Source organism: Xenopus laevis, chromosome 6S (assembly GCF_017654675.1).
Source record: "Xenopus laevis strain J_2021 chromosome 6S, Xenopus_laevis_v10.1, whole genome shotgun sequence".
Lineage (NCBI taxonomy): Eukaryota > Metazoa > Chordata > Amphibia > Anura > Pipidae > Xenopus > Xenopus laevis.
Genome location: NC_054382.1, coordinates 59,360,818 through 59,381,304, shown reverse-complemented (window position 1 = coordinate 59,381,304; position 20,487 = coordinate 59,360,818).

Here is a 20,487-nt window from a genome sequence, read left to right as displayed (position 1 = left end):
TTCACTAAAATATTTTAAGAAAATAGTTAAGCATCATCTTATACAACTAAAGGGCATGTCCAACTTTTTACAAAGTCTTCCCACAGTGGTAAGACTTTTCAAAAGAAACGTTTTCCACTGATGTAATTAAAAAAACATGCCCCATTATCTTTTATTTTAAATAAAATTAAGTGCTTATCCAATTCAGTGCAGTGCAGAAGCACTTTAGCCAACTGTATGTCTACCTGGTTTGCCCCTATACAGTGCCAATTTTGCTGTTCATAATGGAGAAGGGAGTTACCAAACTTGTCCTCTATAAACTAGAACATGAAGACCAAGTAAATGTATATTATAACCATTAATTGATTCAAATCAAACACTTTCATTTATAATGGCAAAATTGCTTCTTTTGCAAAGTCCTACCACTTTGGTAGGACTTTGCACAAGGTGGACATCCCCTTTAATAGCTACTTTAACACCATCACTTATTTATTTAGTCTTCTGACCATGAATAGAAAGTGCAAGGGAGGGGGAGACACTTAGGCACAAATTAGGGAGTAGCAGCAAACACAGGTCTTGTTCTTATCAACTGTGAAGGACAGAGCTGACCTGTGTCTGCCAAGGCTGCTGCAAAAATCCACCAGAGTGTAGCCAATGCTCCAGGCATAAGTGCTCTGTGTATGAGCGCTGCAGGAAGTGCTTTTGCACCCTTAGTACTCTTGGGCTTCTGCTCAAGGGCATAGTACATACCCCTCAATATGTCAGGGGTTTATCAATGTTGGTGGACTATCTCGGCAAATATTTCCACAGCATCTACCCATAAAATGCCATCAGGTGTCACTACTAGGTCATTAGCACAACTCCACCTTTTGACACTGTACTACAAATGCAAGTAGTTTTTCTTTCTATTTGTTCTTTCAACCACAATATAATAATTTCAGACAGCATTTCTACCCTTTTCTAATATTCCACCAATGTACAGAGCTGTTGAGCACTTTTCCATCCTTGATTACTATTTTTGTAGCGCTAACAGCAGTACCACTCTATAATATATACCACCACTACTCATTTGTCTCTACTATCCTCTAGTTAGCCCTTACAGTACTAATCTCCCCATAGGTCTGGCCACTTTGGTCTGGATGTTGCCACTCGATGTTCCTAGGTCAAAATTGGAAGTGCCTTAGCAAGGCACTGCTTTAGATAGGGTCCTGCAGGGGAATTCCCCTACAGGACAACCATAGGGGTTGTTGCCACCTGCTGGCTGAACTAGCACATTAGAAACAGCGATGTGGCAATGGCGGAGTTCGTCCCATGCACGCAGCTCCTGCTAGACCGCAGCTCTCGCGATGTGTTGGCTCCTTCTGACCAGCTACTGCATCAAACCACTATTACCACTGTGGATCGCTGATCAAAGCATTCTTGGAGTCTGGTATAATTAATATCAATGTATCGGCTTCAAAAAGACTGATGAAGTGTCAAGTCTTTTGACACGAAACGCGTTAGATGTAAATCCCCTCCTTTGTAATTTTTAAAGCGCATAAATAAAGCCGATACATTGATATTAATTATACCAGACTCCAAGAATGCTTTGATCAGCGCTTCACAGCGGTAATAGTGGTTTGATGAACTATCACATTGCCAAACTATTTACTCATAAAATTTATTATTTTATCTCTTTACAAGCTGAAGAAATAACTGCATTCAAACTTGCCACTCACCTTAAAGGAAAACTATACCCCCAAACAATGTAGGTCCCTATAAAAATATATTGCATGTGTAACACTAATCTGGGCTATCCAGACCACAAGGAGTTAAGTGTCCAGCTAGTGATATGAGCATGGGTTACATTGTGACTCACACATCAGGATCAGGGCCTTCGCTAAGTGGAAGTTTCCCATAAAGGTGTAGTGGTACTACAACACTGTATAGCAAAAATAGGAAAATGATTGGGTGCCAGGAGGTTCTTTTGGTAAAATAACAGAATGGTAGTTTATTGTTACAAGAGCAATGTCTCCAGGTTTACTCACAGTTGTTAAGAGGTATAGGTACATGTAACATCACATACTAGAATAGGTTGGATGACACAGCTGAGGAATGTGACTCCCATAAGGCATTGTAGTCAAGTAGTAATTAGGAGTCCCAGGCAGATGTATCTTAAAGTGGTCCGGATCCCACCCAGCGGAGTGGTCAGGGAGAAGAAGTCTAGCCTGACACCTTATCCACTGTGGTCCCTTCACTGAAGACAATCCAAGAAGCCTTTGGGAAGCTACTCCCTGTTACAGATCCTCAATGGAGCACAAAGCTGCTCTTGCTATATACTCTCTCTATCTCAGTCTATAACAGATAAAACATAATTCTAGCTAACCTCATTCACAGGGTTCCCTGGTCCCCGACTTAGTCGCTAAAGGTACAGGTCCCTTTAGGACGGTGGCTTTACTGGGCCTTGGTGTACACAGGCTCAATGAGCACAACCAGTAGGTAAGGACACCAGCAGCGGAAGAGGAAGAGTAAGATCCACCCCTTTCCAAACACTATATGGAAGTGTGGCAGGAAGTGGTCATTACACCTCTTGTCCAATAACTGATAGGTGAAATGTAAACTAGATACATGGGCGTTTGCCTTGTAACTAGGGAAAAGGAGGAAGGGTAGGTATTTAAAGCTATTGGAGCATAGCAGATCCTATATGTCCCTACAAATGAAACAGGTCATATGTAAAACCCTGCTTCATGTAAATAAACCATTCTCATGATAATATATTTTTTTAGTCGTATGTGCCATTGTGTATTACTAAATAGAAATTTGCCATTTTAAGAAATAAGGGCCGCCCCCTGGAATCATACAATTCATGGTGCACACAAACAAACATACATGTTAGGTCACATGTTCAATTTACTGGACAAAGTTCTGTCTTTTACTTCCACATTTCTTCCTGTTACAGAGCTGTAGTATTTCTGGTCAAGTGATCTCTGAGGCAGCACACAGACCATCACCAAATGGTGGCTCAAGGGGAAAAGGGCAATATTTACTTAAAAATATATTCCAGTTTGATATAGTTTTCCTTTAACTATACAATTGGTGAGAAATATAAACCTTAGCCACAACACAGTAAAAGGTAAAGAGCTTCCTTTTGATGAGGAGTATCTAAACACGTAGGAATAAAGACAATGGACCATGCAGAGGCGAAATGTCCTGAGGTGGAGCCCCCATGTAGTATTACTACAGAGCTGGAGATTTCAGCAATTTTCTTTCATACTGGAGTGAAATATACTGCAGTGCAGGAAATATATTGCCTGCAAATATACATTTGACCCACACCCTAGGGAACACAATTGTATGTAGAATACTAAGGAGATGCTAAATTGCACTTGTTATGAAAGCAATTGTGCCCCAGTGAATATTTGCCCTTATAAAGCAAAAAATAAAGCAAAATGCAAAAGGAGCTCAGCAAATTTATGTAAAAGGAAACTGTATTTTAGGGTTTATATACAAAATAATCCCCTACAGTCTTAAAAATATAATGTCAGTGAACTAAAATGCATGCTTAGTCTTGATGGGTGAACTTCATCTTGCGTTTAATAAAAGATAGCATGGGAGATCATTAGAGTAAGTATGTCAGATTAAATGTACTTTCTTGTAGAAAAGTCAAGTCCCTTCAGGAACCATTGCAATTTACTTTGTCTCACACAAAACAATATTTCCCCAATAGACCCCAACACAATGGCCCATTACAAAATGCAATTTATATTTTATAACCTTCGAAATGTTCAGCACAAATTACAAATGGAGGTTTTAGTGCAGTATTTATGTTCTGTTACCAACTAGATATGTATAAGTAATACATATCCTGATGCTTCTAGCCAACACATCTTTATTTGTTACATGGAATATTTATCTATCCACTATGGACACATGGAAAACCGTGCCACTTTTTACTAAAACTAGAAGAGAACAGTAACAACACATATAAATCTATATTAATGCACAAAATAAAAACAATAAACTCTAGTTCTGTATTAGTTGCTGTAGTGTCACATGGATATCTATGGACACCATAATAAGACCTCTACCCTTAGCCTACAATGTTCATGGTACTGGCACTTTTCGATCTCTGTAACTCATTTCAGCCTTTGACCTTTACTTCCTTTCCCCTTTTAAATGAGAAGGAAATGTCTTTTTACTTGGGGAGTGCCAAAAGTTAGGCACCCCCAAGTGATCACATGTACTTACCTTACAGGATTCTTCCAAATAGCACCATGGAATGATCGTCTTCTGGATTCTTCTTTTTCTTGGTGCTGCGCATGCAGGTTTCAGGTAAGTACATGCATCACTTGGGGGTGCCCCAAGTAAAAAGACCTTTCCTTCTTCTTTAAATACTCACCTTTTTAATCCTACTTTTATTTTCTCTTTTGCTTTTTCTCCTTTTACCAGTATTCTTATCCTCACTTTATTTAGGTTTCTGCTTTCTGTACTTGTGGTGGCATAACCCATTTATTATTTCTTTTTCAGTTTATATTTTCTACTTTTGTACACCCATTTTCTCTTTCCCACAATCTTACCAAACTGGTATATATAGTAAATATTGCCCGTTTACATCTCTTGCTTTGAGCAACTACTTCGGGATGGTCTCTGTTGCTGCCTCAGAGATCATGATCATGAAGCAGAGTTTTACATACGAGCAGTTTTATGCAATATCTTTTTATGGAGACCTACATTGTTCCAGGTATAGTTTCCTTTAACCTATTTACTTTATTTCCTCTCTGTTTTCTCTTACCACCTTCTTTTACTTCTGCTCCCCACAGTGACCCTCTTGGTCATATCACAATCTTTTTATCCCTCCACCTCTTTTCTGTTCCTTCTCTTTTGGTATGATAAAATTATTTATTTTCTTATATATAATAGGGAAATATATTCCCTATTATTTTCTCTCCATGCTATACTTTATCTATTTTATTCTCATCCTTTCTCCACCCCTACTAATTCAATCTTTCTGGGTTTATATGTGCATTGATTATCTTTTTTCTGTACCCTTCATCTCCCATTTCTGTCCTAGCAGCTTTCTCCATTGCCCTCATTACCTTCCATGATAAAAGAGCAGATACATAACAAATCAAAGATATATTGTGTATCACCATATGCATAAATCCCAACATTTTAGTCCATGCATGGATCTCCCTTAGAACTAATATAAAATATATCTGTGATTTGTTGATCTTACTATAGAATATGTGTCTGTTATTTTATAATAGTTGGTTTTTTAGGCTTAGGCATATGGACTGCACATCCAAAGATTTCCATCAATTTAGGAAATTTGATATAGGTGTTACATTATTGTATGTTACAGCTTTTTTTTCAACTTAAATTCATGAGTCTCTGATAGGACCAGCCACCTTAAACTCTTGAATTATTTCAGGGTGAATCTGCTTTAGAAGAGGACAGTAGGATTACAGATTTTTGTGTAACAGAATAAAAAAACTCAAATTTGAAAAATGTCAAGCCCTAAATTTTGTCTTCAGGTGTTCACTAACAGATAACTATGGAGGGATTAACCATCCTGCTATGTGTTTTATGCTAAGGAAAATAACTTTAGTAGTCCCCAGATCAGTTGTCTATTCTAGATGTGAGAGGTTCAAGAGTCATATTTATGGGCTCATTTATCAAAAATCAAATTTGTGAGGTTTGTGAGGTTTTTTTCTACTTCAAATAAACTCCCAATTTAAAAAAACTTGAATGTTTGCTTATTTGTGAAAAAAATCTAATAGAATTGTAAAAAAAAAAGTGAAATTTTTCACTTTTATAGGCTTAAAAATTCAAATTTTTAGTTTACAAACTCGAATTTAAAAAATGGCTTGAATTTTATCTAGGACAGCTCCTATTGACTTCTAAACAAACTCACCAGCTTTGATATGTTGATTTTTTTACATTTGAGTTTCAAGTTTTTTTTGCTTAAATACCAGACATTTAAGTTTTTGAAAATATCATTTGAATCTGTGAGTTTTTGTGTGAAAAAATTTGAATTGTGGCAAAAATTCAAATTTGAACCTTGATAAATCACCCCCTTAGTTTATTAGTAGAAACTCTATCTCCCCTTATCAACAAAAATGGTGGCTAGTCATCCTCAAATCTAACTGTTTTTAGAAATATTTTTTTCTGCAATTTTCAGTCTTGGAATTTCAACTGCTATCTGGTTGCTAGGGTTTACATATCCTAGCAACTAGACAGCAGTATGGAAGTCAGAATGGGAGAGGGTCTGAAAATAAAAATCAATTTTTGTGGAGGTTGGGGCAAGTGACCCCCCCAAAAACAGCTATTTTGAGGTACAAGTGTGAGAATAAAAATGAACAAATGAAACTTTAGAACAGGTACATCTACTGACATATATTGATATTCAGATGATCACTTCCATAGAAAAGTATTTTATCTGACTGCCTTTGAGACAATGAATTAAGTATGCAAGTCTTTTCATATTTGGCCACTCACAGCAGGTTATGTATTGTGCCAACAACTGTTGCAAATTATAAATACTGGCTACTTGGCAACAGCTCAGTTAATTGTTAAGTCAATGGTGCTGATTTTATTGGACAGCTTTAAATCAAATCGGACTTTTAGAGGTTTTTGGATTTTTTTTCCTGCTAGGAATTGTCCGAAAATCTCATTTTTTAGCTCATCGTTCCATGCCTTTTTTCGTTTGCACATTTTATATTAGGATCTTTTAATACATTCAATGACAATCGTGGTTTTAGAGTTTGTGAGTTTAGTCGTGGTTTCAAAAACCTCTAAGCCTCCAAAATTTGTCAGCATGACAAGCTGTCAAGTCATCATCACAGGAGGAAACGTGTTAATTGGATGATTTAATTCATCATACCTGCATCCTACACAAAATAAATTGATGATGAATAAGGGGAAATCTAAGATGAAATCAACAAAAAATATCCACTGAATTAAATTAAGCCTTATCTTGCCTCAGTTCTTTATAGCCAAGCATATTATGGTTTTCTTTTGCCTTGTTTTTTTCCCACCCATTCTCTTTGACTCTTATATTTCAGGGTCCTAAAGTTAATAATTTTAATGTTGTAATAAGGATTCTATCCTCCTATTAATATATATATTTCCCAATGATACAGTCTTATAAATTAGTTCTGTCTATCAACAGATATAATATTACTTTGTAAAAAAACTCATCTTTCAAGTAAAGTGTTAAAAATTATTCGATACACACTAATAAACAATTTGAAAAGCAACTCTGATTATGTTTTGTGTCTGAAACAACTGCTTGTGCTGTACACAATTGATATTTAACTCAGCATCTGTTTGTTCTTATTCAAAGAGCTATGTAATTTATAACATTTTGTAGGCAGGAGTAATAAGAAAATGAAAATATCACTTATTGTCCATAGAGGGCACTCTTGGTATACGTAACATGAAAAAAATGATATGACATATTCTCACAGATCTGTTATATCTGTAGAAATAAGAATATTATTCATAATAAACAAATAAGTGTATAAAGTCTTACATCGACCAACTGTCTGTTCAAATGACATAAATGTATGTGTGTGTTTGTGTGTGTGCTCTTTTGGTCAACAGTAAAATATTCTTGTTCCAGCTAATAGCTGTAAAGGATTATAGTGTAAAGGCAGTGGCACGTATACTGTATGTCATTTTCTTATTTAACTTGTATACAAATGATAAAATACATCTTCTCGTTAATTCCCAGCAAGCAAAGCCACTTTCTTTTAGAAGAGCTAATGTATGAAAACCATAGACAACAAGCTTTATTTGCATATATTGTATATATAGACTTTCTCCGGAGACCACACAAAGTATTTTAGAAACAAATATCAGAACAAAGTAAAATGTAAAAAGCCAGTGTAAATGCAAATTTAATGTCTGTATTGAAAAGATGTGTACAAAAATGAATTACTTATAAAGGAAAACAGGAGTTTTGACTATTGTAGGCAGAAATCAAAATAATTTGTGGTTTTAATTTTTAATTTGGTAACACAGAGACTGAAAATGTGCATTAGTCACTTTACACATAAATATTTCATCAAAACTTGTTCTGCAAGGAATCAAATCAGAGGCAATAGAAAACAACTAACATTTTGCCGAAAAGTTTGCAGACAAATTACTTATACAATTCAGCAAAAGGTGTCTTAATATTCACATTTATCGAGCTATCCTTTGTACAGAACTGATTTTATAAAGATTCTTTTTTAAAGACACTAAAGTGCTTATGAAGAAATGCAATTATATACCTATATTAATATTTTTTCTGTACTTTCTTTGGCTTTTGCAGTTTTTAAGATGTTATTTTTACACATGAAGTTTTTTTTTATTTTGCCATTTGATGTGAACTTGTCAGAATGAACTATGAGCAGAACAAAAACCTTGAAAGATTTGCACAATGATCATTATAAATTTATTAAAAAGCAAAATAGTAAAGGTGCCCATCCATACACCTTTTTCAAGTTTTCTAAATATATGAAAAATAGTTTTTTAGAAAGTCAAATTATGCATAGGTTTTATTTTGATGTAAAGGGCCATACAAATACTCATACTATGCATTACAGACATACACCTAGAGTGAAAAATACTTTAGGGGGTCAGTTATATCTGTTAAAAAACATTTCAGTGTAAAAATAAAAACTGAGTAAATAGGCTGTGCAAAATGAAAAAATATTTCTAATATAGTTAGTTAGCAAAAAATGTAAAATATATATTCTGGAGTGACTGGATGTCGCACATAATAGCTCTCTAACTCTGACCTAGTCAGCGACTTGAAGGGGGTCCACATGGGACATAACTGTGACATAACAGTGAGTTTGCAATTGATCCTCAGCATTCAGGTCAGATTTAATAGCAAACAGTTATGACCCATGTGCCCCCCCCTCAAGTCACTAATTGGTTACCAGGCAGTAACCCATCAGTGGAAACCAAGAGAGCTGCAAAGCAGGAAGTAGTGTTCTGGCTATTATGTTAGATATCCAGTCACTCCAGCCTTTCTACAGTACATTTTTGGCTAACCAACTATATTAGAAACATTTTTTTATTTAGCACAGAATATCTATTTACCCAGTTTTTATTTTTACACTAAACAATTCCTTACATACTGTGTGTGTGTATACTGTATACTCAACGTTTTTAAGAAATACTTAAGCCATGCAGGAAATTCCACCCATGACCTATTTTTCATACTAAGGTTTTATACTACTATTTTAAGATGTAAACTTAAAATTATTCAGAGCATTAAAAACATTTAGCAGCACAGGTGTAGTTTTGGTGTTTCAGCTCTTTTCCTGAAAGATGAATATCCCCTTCCTCAGGAAAAAAAAGTCTGGTGAGGCTTCTTTCAACCAAGATGCTTTAGAAAATGCATAAACTTTTTAGATGGATATATACTTATTTATTTACTGTATTTACTTTCTGCTATTTAAATAAAAAAAATCCACTACTGATTTTTAAGATTATTCTTGGGTTTCTTACAAAATAGATGCTGATTTCATAGTAACATAGTTATATAGTTGAGTTGGGTTGAAAAAAGACCAAAGTCCTTTAAGTTCAACCCCCCCAAATTATCTGCAGTGCACATATATACACACACTCACACCAACCCTCCATATACTCAAATAAACTATATATACCAATATCTATGCTAACTGCAGATTTTAGTATATAATAGCCTTGGATACTTTGCTCGTCCAAGAAAAAGCAATGCACAATACAAAACTTTATTAGATTGTCTGAGCTTAAAACAATAGTGGGGAAATGTAATATTGGTTGCTAAAGTAAAAATCATTAGCAATTCTTTGCAATTCATTTGCAATGCGAATATGTTTTGTATGGTTTAGAATGGTTAATTTATTTTTTATTTTTTATAATTTTTAAATTATTTGCTGTCTTCTGACTCCTCTGATCACATCCAAGACAAAAATGTTTCTGAATTGTTACTTTTCTTTATATCCTACAGGCAGCACACAAATGAGTAATCCCTCTGCTCCATTCCTGGTAGGACAGAAAAAAAGGTAACACAATTAAGAATATGTATACTTTCCCAACACCACTTCCCTTATGTTATTTTTTTCTGTCCTTCCTGGTAGGAGGAAGGAAACGGGACAGTTGTCCGAAGATCCAGGCCTCTAGGGGCTTGAGGGCCATAGGACTGACCACGTTAGTGTGGGTCAGATCCAGGGGGTGAAAATTGAGAGTAAGACCCCTTTGGCAGGGGGTAGAATACCTGTGCGATGGCTGCAGGGGGTTTTCGTGGCAGTGAGACACGCTGGTCTCTGCAGTGAGCGTCCTCTGTGTGCTGGGACCCATCGGAGTGACGTCGTTCAGGAACTGGAGAGGATCGCAGGTCCCTTCTCTGCCGGGTGCGGTAAGGTGCATAACATTTATCTCCTCAAAAGGTGGTGTGGGGCATATTCCCCTCCCATGTAAATATAGCTTGCTAAGTATATATGTATATATATTCATAATTGCTGTGACCTTTTTTTTCTGTCCTACCAGGAAAGGAGCAGAGGGATTACTCATTTGTGTGCTGCCTTTGGACTAAAGAAAATTTTAAATTTTTCTTTTCAGGCCCTCTCCTATTCATACTCCAGTCTCTTATTCAAATCAATAAATGATTGCTTGGGTAATTTGGACCCTAGCAACCAGATTGTTGAGATTGCGAACTAGAGATCTACAGAATAGAAAGCTTAATAACTAAAAAAAAATCACAGATAATAAAAAATTTAAATCAGTTGCTCATTGTCTCCGTATATCACTCTTTACATTGTATTAAAAGTTAATTTAAAGGTGAACAACCTCTTGAATTGAAAATATAATTTTTACCACTGGACAGAATTCATCAAAAACACAAACCTATTACTTGTGGAAAACAATATAATGAGCTAATTACATGCTATAATAAACCCTTCAGTTTTGACATTCCTCTTGGTATTGCTTTAGCTGCCTCAACTGTAAATATTTTTGTTAATGCTAAATCTTTAGGATATTGAAAGCAAAATATGTCTTGAAATGCTTAATTGCACCATACAACGTCTATCCAGGTCTTATCTTGTTAAATAACATTTGGCTATAGAATACACTGACAAAGCATTTCTAGGGTATGTGAAGTTTTCTGTCCAATTAATTCCGTATGCTAAGAGTGACCTTTACTTCTTTTTAGTAATTGTGAAATTAGATCACTTAAAGTAATGTAAAGCTGAATGTGAACATCCAATTTATTTTTGCTATGCAGAACAGATCGCTGGCTTACTGTTTATATTGATGAGCAAGTATTATTCTGGCACAAAGATATTATATATCACCAAGAGTAATTCATTAGGAAAGGAATTTATAAAAAACATTAGAGATTCGTAAAAATCAAAATAATGTTTAGCGTTATCTTCTGCAGGGGCTGAAGTACTGTACATGCTGTAGAAGACAATTTCTACTGTCTATAAATATGTTGTAAATAATAATGTCATCATTAAAAATTATTATTATAACAATATACATCCAGGCAAAATGTTTTTTCTGTTATGGGAAAAAAACTTTTTTATTCTAAGTACAGGTATGAGACCTGTTATCCAGAATTCTTGGGATCTGGGGTTTTCCAGATAAGGGATCTTTCTTTTTTTTTTGATTCTCCATAACTTGAGAATTCAAATTTGACTATTCGCCAGCTAAAACCTGTGAAATTATTCGAGTTTGATTGAATTCTAATCAAATTCGATTCGAGTTTTCTGGTAGTTTAAATTCATCCAAGTTTTAATAATTATATTTTATTAATACATTTTGCCAGGTCGAATTTCAAATTCATTAAAATTTAAGGGAGTTTAAAACAACTCACATGAATTTGAAATATAACCCTTGATAAATGTGCCTCCCTATATGCAAAAATTAAAACAGCTATAGGATCTATTATCTGGAATACTCTGAACCAGAGCTATTCTGGAAAATGATTTTTTCCATAATTCAGGGCACTATCTATGGGCCACTTGTCATATTTACAGCTAGAGGAAATAAGGCACCAGGGACACAGCTGGTATTGCTTATGGCTGCCTCACAAATTGAAATTATCAACATGGCAAAGCAGAAACCGAGAGGAAACATAAACAGACAGAGGGAACCATAGATTCCGAGCAGCTTGCAAATGAGGCTCTAACCAGTGATCTGCAGCAGGGCCAGGCCCTATGCAACCCGGTCGGCTAACCAGAGGGGAGGGCAACGAAGGGTAAGAGTAAGGGCAGGGGAGGGAGGGAAGGAAGTAGGGGTGAGCGACAGGGGAGGGAGGTAGGGAGACTGACAGAGGAGGGAGGCAGGAGCTGCAGAGGGAAGTGAATTGGGACTAGGCAAAAGAATCTTGGACAGGCACATACTCAGCGCCCCCACATCATTTTGCCCTATGCAGGTGCCCTTCTGCCCACCCCTAGTTCTGGCCCTGATCTGCAGCTAGGACGAGTAGGTTCTTGTGTCAGAGGGGTCAGAGGGGAACCGGAGCTAGCACATTCAAATAAACACTAGAGGCAGGGCCATTTCTGGCTAAGGAGACGCCCCCCAACCCCATCTGGTACAGGAAAGGTAAGCTCTGGGGATATGAGGGGAGCTGCAGCGCTAGAGGGTAGCTCTTGCACTAGAAGAGCCGAATTTCCGGTTTAAAAAATGGAAAAAGATTCCAGGAGTGGCCTTTTCAGCTCACCTCATTGATGCAGCACCCCAGGAGTTTGAAATCTGGTAAAGCTCGGTGTTTGTTTAAAGGCTGAAGAATGTGAATGCTTTGCTTTACTAATAAAGTCTCACGCAAGGAAATGAACGGTCGCATACCCTTGATCAGATTAGTCTGGTGCACAATATTAGAGGATCTGGCACCCTCACAATCAGAGAAGATATCGGCACATTCGGCACACCGATATCTTCTTCCTTTACTTATAAAAGGAACAGATCAGATTGTGGAGCGGATTGCCGGATCTTTATTTTTGAGAGAGAGAGCTGATGCTGGTTTTTGTAGCATGAAAGATAATGGGGCTCCGGATAAGGGGTGCAATACCTGCATATATATTTATCAAATTCCATCCACTTTAGTTTATGGTACATGTCTATAACTATGTTAGTTTCACTTTAAATACTGTAATTTTTAGGAACATGACATTTTATATATTTTAAGGAGCATATTGTTTCCTATAGTACTACAGAAGATACAGACAACTGTATTTCATTATTCTAGGATATGGGATTCTCACCTTTATACTGTGACAATATTAAAATTTATTTTTTTTAGTAATGTTTACTTATGCTGACAGGCTTTTCATCATTGTTTGTCTTTTTCCACACAAATGCCTGCATGACCGCAGCTGAAAACAAGGCTTCTGCAAACATAGCTCTAAGAAAGGAAGCAAAAAGTCTAATAGAGATATTACAGTCAATCAACAGATGTATTGTTGGCTGTTATCTTCTTTTACAGCAGCAATAATCAAGCACCAATGTTAATAAAGAAACAGGCTATACCACTCAGCTGCTAATGACTTTCTCGTTAGAGAGAACACTTTTTGAATTATAAATGATGCTAAACAGACGTACATAATACAGACTTAAGCTGATATACCACTTAATTGCCATAATATACATTTTAGTTAACATTTTGCAGTCAGTATATCATACATTTAGTTGAGACGTACCACTGATGAGTTTTAATGCAAATCAAAAGAAAGCATTTTTATCAATCATGAATTATTACAACAATGAATGCCGCCAGTGGTACCCATCAAAGAAAATGAATAACGTAACTGACAGTTAATGGCTTAGTCATTACTTCCTTTCATATGCCATGAATGCCAAAGAACAACTATTAAGTTTGATGGGCTTATAACCCCTTAAAAAAAAATTAAAAAACAGCTTTAAAATCAAATAATATAAAGAATATTCACAACTTATTTTTATACTATTTTGTACAAGAGCAAGGAAGAACTTCGGGTAGTTCCCACTTACCTATGAAAACCTTACCTGACTTCAAATATGCCACTCAGAAATCCCACATTAAAAACATTTAAAGAAAACATGACTTATTTTCCTACAGTTTATCTCCATATAGATATACATATATCTATACAATGATATACTTGGACTGAAGTTGAACCACAGACCTGGTTGTTCAACTATATTTCCAAACAACTAAACCAGTAAGAAGGCAGAGAATGGATATATAATTTATGTTTTACAACTATTTATTTGGAGGGTATTAAAGCCCCCCCGGAGATCTTTAGTGTTATTTGTTAATTTTTGCTCCTTATCTTTAGCCTTTAGGCTCTCTCCTGTTCCATTCATTCAAACTGCTGCCTAGTTGCTAGGCTTTAGACTGTTACAGCCAAATAGATGCTGAAATTGCAAATAGGACAAAAAAAGCCAATTAATTAAAAAAACACAAATTAAAGAAATGAAGAATAATTGCAAATTATAGACAATTAATACTTTTATCTTGTTAGAGATAGACTGGCTTTTGAATTATTAGCTTCCTATCCTTTCTATTTCTGACTTTCATACTGCCAGGGCAAATTAGCCTCAATTACCAGATAGCTGCGAAAATTCCAAGCCTGACAGATGCACTGCCAAAAATGTAAATAATGAAAACCATTTGCAAACTGTCACTGTCTACCTCATAGACAATCAATATCAGGCATAATATTGGGCATATAGCGATCCGGCAGGTTTTATATTTTTGTTGATCGAGGACCGCATCGGTTAATTGACATGGTCCTCATCCTGTCAGGTGATTGTTGTAATCTGATCGTTTGGCCTTAGGGCCGAACGATCGGATTAACCCGATATAGCCCTGCCTTTGGTGGGCATATCAGGTTAAGATCCAGTCGTTTGATGACCTTGCCAAATGAGTAAATCTTATGGTATCTTGCCACCTTTAGACTCAAAGCATTGTTTTGTTAAAAATAAACCATAACAATGTTTTAATCCTCACTGTTCCCAGCCCAATTGGGCTCTTGTGTCTCTGGGCACCTTTCATCACAAATCACCAAACAACGCATTGAGAATAGACTGCTCAACACTGCTGTAACTGCTGTGCTAAAAAGCTGCATTTGCATGGCAAGAATTGAATGCGCCAATATTATGTTATGGTAATGGTTGGAACATGGAGGCGAGTTTTAAGTATGCACACTATGCTGAAACCGGTGCAGTGTGCATTATGAGGTTTACATTTTTTGATGTGCATCACATGTTAATGCCCCACTTCTCTAAATACTTTACAATCATGTATTTTTTATTATCAGCATTTTTTGCAACAATACACAGCAGTTCTGTCTCTAAGTAGAAAATATAAACTTATTATAAACGATATTAAAACAAATAAAACAAATTTGGACCTATTTATTTTATTCATATTTAAGTGCAATAACCTGAATAGGAGAAAGCACTGTGTATGTGTAAGCTTGCATATGTGTACAAAGACAGACAGCAATGTGTTTTATGAATTCTTCTGTTACAAGCCAAACATTTTACATTGTGTGTATTTGCTATATAGAAATTGCCATGTTTTTTTAACATGTTTTTTCCCCTAAAAACATCATGTTTTGTAAGTGTGTAATCATGCCATATTGTAGATCTTGATCTGCTACAGGACAAATGGTGGGAGGCAATATATTGCAGGTACAATAAATTACATTTCCTTTGACACAAGTTAAATCTAAACTAACTACTCTCTGAAACAGAAACAGAGAGACCATTTTACATGTCCATCATATGTCCTTGGAGGACATAAAGCAAATATGTTTTTCTAAGTCTTGACACTAGTATTATTCTGTGTGGCCTGAGGCTTCATGCTTTACCTTTTTTCCTTGATTTTTTTGAATTGAAGTGGCTAAGAAAACAGCTTTGCATTAAGAGGAACATATCGTGCAAGTTAATCATAACCAGCTATGAACGTGAATGCTGCCAACAAAATAATGGAGCACCAGCATCATGGGATGAGAAAAGCTTATTGTAGAGGTACCACTGGGACAGTAATACCTTCTTTGCATGTGGCTAACCATTTCAGCCATGTGCTTCACAATGAATATTTGATGAGGCATGAAATAAGTTTCTATTAATGTTGACAACAGCAAAGCCTTGTAAAAAATTAATTGGCTAAAAGTTCATTTCTGTGTAATTCTTTTTTTTTCTACCAAATATATTCATTTACAATAGGAAGTCATTTGAAGGGAGACAGAAAAATAAGAGGTTTACATATTTAAATGGAAGCAATTCAGAGAGGCAGATATAGCTGCTGGGATTTGCAAATGTATAAATGTTCTTAGAGCTAAACATAATTGCTCAGTCAATATTTTATCAATTAGATGCCCATTTGGAGAAATTCTAACCTCCATGAATTCTTAGATATTCCTGATTATCACTATTGGCCCCTTATAGGAGTGAAATGGTTGTCTGACTTAATAATGGAGGAGAACTTCCCTCAATTTGAAGCACTCAAAGAAAAAGTAGGAAACCAAAACATCCAATTTTTTAGATACTTGCAGTTACGTCATGCATTTAAGGCGCAATTTGGCTCCCTAAAATTGGAGACGTGCAAAGCGGCATGGGAAGCTAGACTATGGGAGCCCACAGCTGATAAATTACTCTTCCAAATATATAAATTACTTGCTTAGGTCACGCCTAAACAAGTATAATCTGGTTAGTTCGCTTAATGATGAACAATGGGAGGAAGCAACTGATCATATATATGACTTCTTGATTGCCACCAGAGACCGATTTATACAATTTAAATGTATTCACCAAGTGTATATAACACCACGTAAGATGAAAATTATGGGGAGACTACGTAATGCAGAGTGTCCAAAGTGCCAGGAAGTGAACGCTGGTTTTGAACATATGGTATGGGAATGTGTACGGGGCGCCCCTGCAAAATTTTACATTATTTGGACCCCCTGGGTTGATGCCAATCCAACAGTAGCACTCCCAGATTCAGAATGTCCACATCCACCCCAATAGATGAGATAAGAATTGGTACCCCAGAAGGTAAATTGTAATATAGGCTGATATAGGATATTGGTATGGTGTTTGCCCTGTTATGTTATTCTGTACCTTTGTCAAATTGATGCTAAGCTGTATTTGGACTGTGAAAGTCTTTGTCTTTGCTTTTTTTTTTGTTTGTTTGTTTTGTTAAAAAAGCAAAATAAAAACCTTTAAAGAAATTTTTTTTTTATGAATTAGGCTGCCTAAGTATGAAATCATAGGGAGATGCACAGAAAAATGAATATCCGGGAACTCATTATCCCGAAAGCTCTGAATTACGGAAAGGCCAACTCTCATAGACACCATTTTATCCAAATAATCCAAATATTTTAAAACGATTTCCTTTTTCACTGTAATAATAAAACAGTAGCTTGTAAATGATCCAGACGAATATATAATTAATGCTTATTGGAAGCAAAACCAGACAATTGGGTTTATTTAAAATTTACATGATTTTTTATGCTGCCTGTAAAATGTATGCTCATGACATCATTTGAACATGTTCATAGATGTGGGACATGTCAGTGCAATCCTACAGAACCGCACTATTCTGCTTTTCTAGCCACATACCACAGTAGCAGTGTGTTGCCCAAACAATTAATGTACCATCTTAGCTTCAGTGTTTCCACTATAGAGTTCACTATTGCATTTGCACAATTGACTCCTTTGCACACAAGAAATTGTCAGGTACAACATTTTTAAATAAGAATAAAATATTGTTTCATGATCAAAATTAAGTCAATACAATGTGTAAGACTAAATATGATGCAAAATTGAATGCAGGCAAGGACCAACTTGCCACTCTAAACACACATTGTATTGTGCTGTGCATAAGATTGCCCACACATTCTTTCTTATTTTTAGTTCAAAGTTTTTATTATTTTACATAGTTTGTTGCTGAGTTGGTACATACAGAGAATATATTATTTACAGTTCAGTAAATATTGAGGTAAACTTGGTTACAAGTTATGGTTGTCATTGGACATAGATTGTCATACAGATTTTACACATTTAAATAAACTCACACATGTTGCATATTTCAGGTAAAGGTGAAGATACCATGGTAGTGCAGAGGTACTGTATATATTTTACAGGTTCATTTGTACAGGGGCCACTAACCTTAGCATGTTATAGTTTGGGGGTTCTCTAGCCAAGGGCTCCATACTCGGTCATATTTATCAGGTCTCCCCTGTTCCTATAAGTAATTTCCCTATGTAGGAGTGCTTGGTTCACTAGGGTGAGCCAACCATTCAGTGATGATAGCCATTAACTGGTTATAAGTTCCTTTCACAATGGAGTAATTCTGCCATCACTGTTCGGAGGTATGTGTAAGTAAGTAAGGGATGTCTCATGTGGACACCCGAATATTGGCCCATTTCATCAATTATGATAAGTGCCCGATCTAAGGACTTGGCAGCGTCTTTTAGAAATAGTATCATATCATCTGCATATAGTCCCACTTTATCATTGCAGTTGGTGAGTGAAAACCCTTTTATAAGTGCATCCTGGCGTATTTTTACTGCTAGGGGTTGATGGCTAGAGCATATAAAAGGGGCGAGAGTGGGCATCCCTGCCTTGTCCCCCTGCAAAGTGAAAAGGATCTAGATGTCCAGCTATTAGTTATCACCTTGGCTTATGGGATAGAGTAAAGCAGTTGGACCCAGGCTATGAACTCTGCTCCACAGCCTATTTGCTCCAGTACCTCCCAAAGAACGGGCCATTCTACAGAATCGAAGGCCTTAGCTGCATCTAGTGCCATCAAGGCCCTGTGCTCTGCTTGGTCATAATGAGCTTGTATAACCTAGTAGACCCTGCATATGTTAAATGCGGTTGATTTCCCTGGCATAAACCCCGTTTGATTGGGATGTATAATATTTAATATTACCGAGGAGAGTCTACTTGCTAGAATTTTAACATCTGTTGTGAGCAGAGATAATGGGGCAAATTCCCTAAACTGCGAAAATTCGCCAGCGACGACTTTGCACACATCGCTACACTTCAATTCCCTCAGACAACGATAATTTACTAAAATGCGAAGTTGCGTCCAGGACGCCGAATGCTGGCAAATTTTCGCTAGCGTTATGTCAGCAATCAAAGCAAAGATGCACTAGCGTTCAATTATGCCTAACGCAACTTTGTTAGAGGTCTTCACTCAGGCTAATTTGCATACACGGGAAATTATAACGTTTAATGGACGTATATGTTGCAGCAAATGTATTACATTACACAAGTCCAGGGAACCTTAATAAAGAAAATATGGTTGTCATAATGCCCTACACATGAGCCCACTGTATAGTTTGTGTTCCATGTTAGAAAATGTATGGGGGAACCTGGTTACCCAAAAAACATTTTTAAGGACTTTTGCAGGCTATCACTCTGAAAAAAGGAAAAGACGCCAGCGTTTTTCCACTAAAAATAGAGGAAGTCCTATGCACTCCATTGCACTTCGCCTGGTCTGAGCTGGCGAAGTCAAATCTGGCGAAAGAGGTAACGTTCAATCAAATCCGCATCTTAGTGAATTTGCGGGGTTCCGTCCATTCGCCAGAGTGAAAATTCGTCTGGCGTTAGAGTGCGAAGCAACACTAGCTTCTATTTCCTTCACTGGCGAATTGAAGCCTACAACCGTTAGTAAATCGGCAAAGTAACGACATGACGTCACACTGGTGAATCATCGCCAGCATTAATCACTTTGCCCTTTAGTAAATGAGCTCCATTGTGTGGTAGGAGCCGCAGTCCAGTCTGCCTTTCCCAGGTTTGGGTATAAGTACAATTAGTGCTTCAGACATGGTAGGGAACCCTGTAGCTTAGCATCTTTGTATAGCTCTAGTAGTTTGGGTGCCAGCTAGTCTATGTGGCATTGGTAGATTATGGGTAGACGCTGATCATATCAATGAGACCAAAATACTATAATGACGGATTACTGTGAGACTGTGTTTAATGGTTAATAATTCAACAACCGTGAATTTATGAAGCATAATAAAAAGCAAAATTCACTAGTGCCCCATTCTGCATATAATTAAATCGACTGTGCTGCTTAGGCCTTTTAACCGCTTCATATATAATGCAAAATATTAGAAAGCTTTCTCAGGAAAAAGGGTTAAGTATTTTACCAGATCAGCAGAGGACACATATGAAATGCAATGAATGCAAACTGTTATTGGATTTTTATCCAGTCCTGTCACATGTGTTTCCTTTGAAAGAAGTGCATTGCTTAAAAATGTTTTTTTATGCATTCTATTCTCTAGGTATTGTTTTAAAATAGAAGATACTGTTCAGAAAACTTAATATAATAAAGTATACCTGCATACATATAATGCAATATATAACAGGTGAATGTATTTACAGTATATACCTTTGTGCAATAAATTACTTACTTGCCTTAGATATACCGCTTAAAGTGATTAAGATTGTTATTTAAATATATATATATATATCTATATATATTTTTTTTTCTCCTACAGGAAACATTTCTATGCATAAAACTGAGAATAGAGAGGAAATACTTGC